Consider the following 7,258-nt stretch of genomic DNA (forward strand, 5'->3'; position numbering starts at 1 on the left):
CAGCGGGAGAGCGCTGGGAGGGAGTGGGAGGGACCAGGGACCGGGGAGGAGGGAAAGGATGGGAATGGGGACGGCCCTTTCCAGCCGGGACACCCTTTAGGGAGCGGATTCCAGGTGGGAATTCCAGCCTGGAATCAGCTGTGCCAGCCAGGAATGCTAACCTGGAATCTGCTGTGCCAGCCGGGAATGCCCACCTGGAATCCTGGGATGAGGCGCAGCAGGAAAGGATGGGAATGAGGACAGCCGCCTCCAGGCCGTGCCACCCTTTAGGGAGCGGATTCCAGGTGGGAATTCCCACCTGGAATCAGCTGTGCCAACCGGGAATTCCGATCTGGAATCGGGGCTGTGCCAGCCGGGAATTCCAACCTGGAATCGGGGCTGTGCCAGCCGGGAATTCTGACCTGGAATCCCGGGTCTCTCCCGGTGGGATCCACAGGGATGGGAAGGGTTCCAAGGGGACACCGATGGCCGCGGTGGCACCTCGGGGTTGGCACCACCCGTGTCCAGGTGTCGCCTCCTCTGGGAAAACAGGGGGAAGACTGGGAGAGAGAGGAGGAGGAAAAACTGGGAAAAAAGGGGGTAAAAACCTGGGAAGAAAAGTGAGGGGAAGCTGGGAAGAAAATAAGGGAAAAACTGAGAAGAAAGGGAGGAAAAACCTGGGAGAGAGGGAGGAAAACTGGGGGAAAATAAAGGGGGAAAACTGGGGGAAAATAAAGGGGAAAAACTGGGAGAGGGGAGGAGAAAACAGGGAATGTTTCATCCCAGGGAGCGAGTTCAGCTGGATGCAGATCTAGGAATGACATCAGCCATTCCCAAAGGGAAGATCCCGTGTTTTTCCCAGATTAAAATCCTTGGATGACTCCTCAAAAACCCTGGAGAAGGAGGAGGCTGCTCCGGCCATGTGCTCCCAGCTGACCCCTGGATCCAGGAAAAAGCTTTTGTTTGTTTGGAAAAACCTCTGGATAGCAGGAATTCCTCATGGAATCATGGAATGGGGAGCTCATCCCATTCCAATCCCTCTCCATGGGTGGCACCCACAAATCCCTGGATCCAAATCCCACAGGATTTTGTGCTTCCATTTCACTGTGCTCCCGACCTTCCTTCCCTATTTTTTGGGATCATCCCAGCAGGTTTTCTGGATTTTTCCAGGCTCCAGCTGTTCCAGCAGCAGCTCCCTGATCCTGACTGTCCAGGAGGCGTCCGGCCTTGGCTGCGGCTGCCTCGGGAGTTTGGGAAGAGCCAGGCTGGAAACCAGGAATGTAAACACAGGCCAGGAATGACAACAAATTCCCAGATTCCCAGATTTCAGCGCAGGAGGAGCTGGGGAGGAGGGGCATGCAGGGATTTTATCCCACTCCAGAGGCTTTTTCCACTTCACCGGGAAAGATGGATGCTCGGGAACAGCAAACCCCATTCCAGAGCTGGATTTGGGATTGGGATTTGTCCCTCTGGATACCCGGGAGCAGCTCCAAGCCAGAGCACGTGGATCCCTCATTCCCGATCCAGCAGCTCTGCTGAGCTCAGAGCTCCGGAGAATTGCTCCAAAAAAAAAAGTTGGAAGCAGAATTCCAGCCTCTCCCACAGCATCAGCTCTTCCCAGAGCCAGGAAAACAGGGAAGCAGAATTCCAGCCTCTTCCACACAGGAAAACAGAGATCACCTCCTGCCCCCACCAAATACTGGGATGGATCCTAGGATTGTCCTCCCAAAATTCTGGGAAGGATCCTTGGATCTGCTCCCAAAATTCTGGGAAGGATCCTTGGATCTGCTCCCAAAATTCTGGGAAGGATTCTGAATGTAGCTCCCATAAAATGTTGGGATGGATCTTGGGATTTCCCCCCCAAAATCCTGGGGTGAATCCAGGGATCAGCCTCCCAAATTCTGGGATGGATCTTGGGATCAACTTCCCAAAAACTGTGGGGTGAATCCTGGATTCAGAGCTCCCAAAATTCTGGGATGGATCCTGCGATTTGCCCCAAAATGCTGTAGTGATCTCTGGGATCAGCCCCCAGAATTCCGGGATGGCTCCCAGAAAATGGGGCAGGACTGGCAGATGGGGGGTGGAAATCTTGGGAATTCTGGTGGGAACCAGGAGCTCTGGGGGAATGAGAAGCTCCCATCATGGCCCTTTCCAAGCTCTGCTCCCATTCCTGGGACTTGTGGGAATCCTTGGCTCAGTGGGAGGCACTGGGGGGACCTGGTCCCCTCCTTGTCATCCCAAGGAAATTTGGGAATGCTCCTGGAGCGAGGGGAAAACCAGGAGCCGAGCCAAAGGTGTTGGATTTGCCTTTAAAATTCCCGGTGGAGCCAAGTGCCGAACTCATCCATCAAACATTGGATCCAGGCATGGAAAAGGCTCCTTCAATTCCCTGGGCTGGCTTCCAACAGGATTCCTGCCAGGAGCCTTTTCCATGCTCCCCTCCGGCTGTTTTCCGAGCTGCCACCAGATCCCGCAGTTTCCAAATCCAGCTTTTCCCTGGCATGAGGCAGCCGTAAATTCCCTTTTCATGGAATTCCATACCCATGCAGGAGCCTGGGAAGCCCCAGGATGAGGAGGGGTGGGAAAGGAGCCCCCAGTGGAATTCCAGAGGTGCAGATCAGATTCCCACTGGGAGATTCCGTGCTGCCCTCATTCCCATTCCAGCAGACATTTCTCCCTAGAATTATGGGATATGAAAACTCTGGGAATTTCCTGGAAGCTCCCACAGCTCAGGAAGTCCATGGGATCCAAATGCTGTTGGATTGGGAATATCCTCCATAAACCTGAATGTTGGCGCAGGATTTAGCCCAAATTTTTTTCCCACTCTGATTCCTTGAGCTTTATCCATTGGCATTGGAAAAAGAGAGGAATTTTGCCAGATAATTCCAGGGGGTCACCACCATTCCCAGTCCAAGACAGATGTTGGGAAAATGTTGGATTTAGGAATGGGGACCACCCACACAGGGAGATTCCCACCTCAGTCCAGCTGGATTCCATGGAATTTTTATAATCTTCTTGGATTTTCCCATTAATCCCTTGTTCAATCCTCTCCTGCCGGGATTTCCTGGGATCCCACAGCTTCCTCTTCCTCATCCCGCTGCTTTTTCCACATCCAAATAAATCCGGATGAGTGGAAAATAAGGAAGCTGGGATAGACGCAATATAGGTGCACAAAAATTATGGAATCCTGGAATGGTTTTGGTGGGAATGAACCTCAAACCCATCCCATTCCATGGGCAGGGACAATTCCCACTATTCCAGGTGGCTCCAAGCCTTATCCAACCTGTTCTTGGACATTCAAATTCCCCAAATTCCTCTCTTTTCCTCCAAAATCTCTTCCCTGGATCTCTTGCCTTGCTCCCTTTCCGTCATCCTCTCCCAAGCTTTTCCCATCCTACGGAATCCACACTCCATCCCCAGGAATTCCCAATCCTGGTGGTCTCCAGAGGATTGGAGGTTGAAGGCACCACTTGGAATTGGGAATTTCAGCTCCCACTTCCCTCTCCTGTTCCTTTGGAAGTGATTTCCTATTGGGAAGAGCTTCTCCCCCAAATCCACACTTCCCAGGAATTCCCAGTCCTGGTGATCTCCAGAGGATTGGAAGCTGAGGGCATCACTTGGAATTGGGAATTTCAGCTCCCACTGGGAGGAGCTGCCTCGCCTCCGATCCCTTCACCCCTTGGAATTTTCATTTGTGCTCCACATTCACTTCATACTTGGAATGAGTCAAGGCGGCTCCAAATTCCCCTCCCAGTGAAAAATCGGGATCTTTTCCAGGGATAATGGGAACCAGCTGCCGGCGGCAGAGCAGACGGAGCTGTTTGTTCCCGCTCCCGGCGGAACAAATGGAATCATCTCCCTTTCAAATCCCGGGATTTGGGTTATCCGTGCGCTCCCAACGCCAGGTATTGTTATTCCAGAGGAACTTCCATCCAATGGGATGAGTGCCCGGCCCTGGACTTCTCCATAAATTATCCACTCTGGAATCCAAACATCAGCCTCTGGATAATTGGCGGCTGCGGATATTCCAGGACTCTCCGGGTGCTGTATCCATGGTTTTCCCGCTCCTCTGTAATTGTGGGCAGAGCCAGGGACGTGCCGGGATTCGGCCACGCGGCTCCGGAATGTCCCGGAGCTGGAATCCCTGGAAGGGCCACGGTGGCGGCAGCTCCGGGGGTTTTTCCCTAAGGATCAGGTTTTGCCAAGGAGGATCATCCATCCTTCATTTCAGAGGGAATGGTGGCGCTGAGGAAGAGCTGGAAAAGCTGGAATTGTCCCAGCTGTCCCAGGGGGGTCGGGATTGTGGGGGTAACGGAGCTCCATGAAAGGTTGGGATCAGCAATCCAATGGAAAGATTGGGATCCCCAATTCCATGGAAAGATTGGGATCAGCAATCCAGTGGAAAGATTGGGATCCCCAATTCCATGGAAAGATTGGGATCACCACATCCAATGGAAAGATTGGGATCCCCAATCCTGCTCTGCTCTTCCCACATTCCCAGTCAGCCAGGTGGGAATTTTCCCGAGGATTTTGTTGAACCGCTCACATCCAGCCTGGCAGTGCCAGGAAACAAAATCCCGGGATTACCCCAGGGGTGGGGTGAGGAAAGATGGAAAATTATCCATGGTGGGCTGTGGATGCTGCAAGGGGGGAAAACGGGAAATTTTGGGAATGGTTTCATTCCTTATCCCGGCTCAGATCCCTGATCCTGAGTTTCTGTGGAATTCCGCTCATCCCAAGGGCTGTCCCGTGTCCCCGCGGTGACCACGCCCGTGCTCCCGGTGAGATTCCCATTCCCAAGATTTCCGCAGCGATTCCCTCCCGGCTGCGCCAGGAGAGGGAGCCCGAGGCGCTCCCGGATCCAGGAATTCTTCGCTCCGGGAATTCTCCGCTCCACGAGGCCGCATCCAGCGGGATCCGCTCTTCCCATTCCCGGGACACGCCGCGGGTCGGGAATTCCAGCCGCGATTCTGCTCCAGAACCCTGGGAATGGGGTGCCTGGATCCAGTCCCGCGGGAGCAATTCCCGTTGGCCTTCCCGTGGGAATCCTCCTGGGCTGCGGGAGACACATTCCAGAGGGCACCGGCACCAGCCTGGATCTCTGCTCCTGATGGGAATTCGGAGATCTCCGGTCCTGCTGGGAATTTAGGGATGCTGATGAGAATTCAGGGATGCTGGTGGGAATTCAGGGATCTCTGGTGCCGTGGGAATTCAGGAATGGCGATGGAAAATCCGGAATCTCCGCTGCTGATGGAGAACCTGCTCCAGCTGGAGGAGGCCGGGACGCAGCGCCCGGATCCTCTCGGTGCCAGCAGGAGATCGGAACCCTTGGAATTCCTTCCAGGTGCTGAGCATCCTCCTTTCCTGGGATCTGCAGCAGGATCATGGATGTTCCCCAGGAAAATGAATCCGGCTGGGAGCTGGAATGGGATCCCACCAAACATTCCAAGCCAAACCTGAGGCACAAAATCCCTGGGATGTTTCCCTGCCCTCCCCAGTATCCCCAAAGCCAGGATTTGGGATCACAGGGTTGTCCTGGTCAGCCTGAGCTGTTTTCCTGACCATGCCAGAGGAATTCCCTCTGGGAAGGGAATTGTCCCATCCTTGGCAGTGCTGCAAATTCCCAAATTCCCAAATTCCCACCCCATTCCCAGCATTCCCTCTCCTCCCAGATCGGATGAGGGGCTCCCCCAGCTTTCCCAGCTTTCCCAACTCCCAGCCCCTTTCCCAACATTTCTGGGCTCCTCCCAAGCTGCATTTGGGATTTGGGAGGTGCTGGGATTTCCCCCAGCGTGGAAAATCGGGATCCATCCATCACCAGATTCCCGGATGCTCCCAGCTCCAAAAGCATTCCCAGCCTTCCCTTCCCATCCTACCTTTCCCAGCTGTCCCAGCTCAGCTCCTAGTTTTTTCCAAGTTTTCCGAGTTTTTCCAAGCAGTTCTTTGGGATAATCAATTCCCCCTCTGGGATGAGGCAGCCGGGACACGGAGCTGCTCCAAGCCTTTGGAAAACCGGGATTCTCCTCCTCCAGCTTTTCCAGGCCTGGATGTTCCCTGTCCTGAGCTCTGCTTCATTCCAAGCATCCTCTCAGATCCTTTGGATCCCGGGAAAGCGGAGGATTTTTGGGAAAAGGTCACGGCTGGGTGGGTCGGGATTTAGCAGTGGCTGATGTCATTAATTCCCTCTTAATTGCATTAACCTTTCCCATACTTTCCAGCCCAGCTCACGTGGTTTATCCTTAAAAATAGTTGATTTTCAAGGAATATTTGGGATTTTTCCTCCTCTTGTTATCAGATCCATTGGTTTTTTTACAGGGATGCTTGGAATAAAACTCATCTTCCATCGGATTCTTGGTGGAATAATCTCCTTATAAAGGGAAATCCTTGTTTTTGGGGCTGGGCTTTTCTTCCAGGAGGATTGGGAGTGCCTTTGGAATTGACCTGGAGTTGTTTGAAAGAAATAAAATTAATTAGAGGAAAAAAAAAATTTAAAAAATATTTTAAAAAATTAATAATAATTAAACAACAACAACAAAATCCAGGAGGATTCCAGGCCTGGGCTGTATCCTGGTTCCCTTCCCTGGAAACAAGGAGATAAAATGGTTTGGGTTTTTTTCCCCCTAAATATTTATGCCCAATATTAATTTGTCATCCCAGAGATTTTTAAATTTTGGGAGGAAATTCCCGGATTTGGGGCCTGCAAGGTGACACAGCCACGTGTGGCAGGGATGCTCCTCAATTCCTCTATTCCATATTAGAATCCCCCAAATTCCCCCAGATTTCTTTGGAACCGATGCCATTGGGAGCGGGATTTCCTTGGTGGAGAGAGCAGGAGTTGGGATAAAATTCTCCAGGATTTTTTCCCTTTGGGGCCTGGATTTTGGGGTTATTTGGACACATCGATGTCCTAAATTATTCCGAGTGTTGCTTCCAGCTGGGCCTGGAAAAGGGAGCTGCCAGCCCTGCTGGTGTCACTGTCGATAATAAAAACAGGGTTAAAAAATCTCTTTTTCCATGCAGATGGATCCTTCTGGACGCTGCAGCAGCCTGGAATATCCCGGAATATTGAAATATCCATGGATTTTTTAATTTCCATGGAACATCCACCCCCCTGCATCTCTGGAAGCGGCCGAGGCCAGGCCTGGGATGGGATGGGCTTTCAGCTCCTTCCCAGCTCAGCATTCCAGGATTTCCTGGCGCTGTCGGGATGGGAGGGAGCCGGGCCATGTCGCGACAGCGGGGAATCCTCGCCGACAGCGCGACCCCTCCCAGCACGGCC

Source organism: Onychostruthus taczanowskii, unplaced genomic scaffold (genome assembly GCF_017590055.1).
Source record: "Onychostruthus taczanowskii isolate IOZ18803 unplaced genomic scaffold, ASM1759005v1 scaffold6, whole genome shotgun sequence".
Lineage (NCBI taxonomy): Eukaryota > Metazoa > Chordata > Aves > Passeriformes > Passeridae > Onychostruthus > Onychostruthus taczanowskii.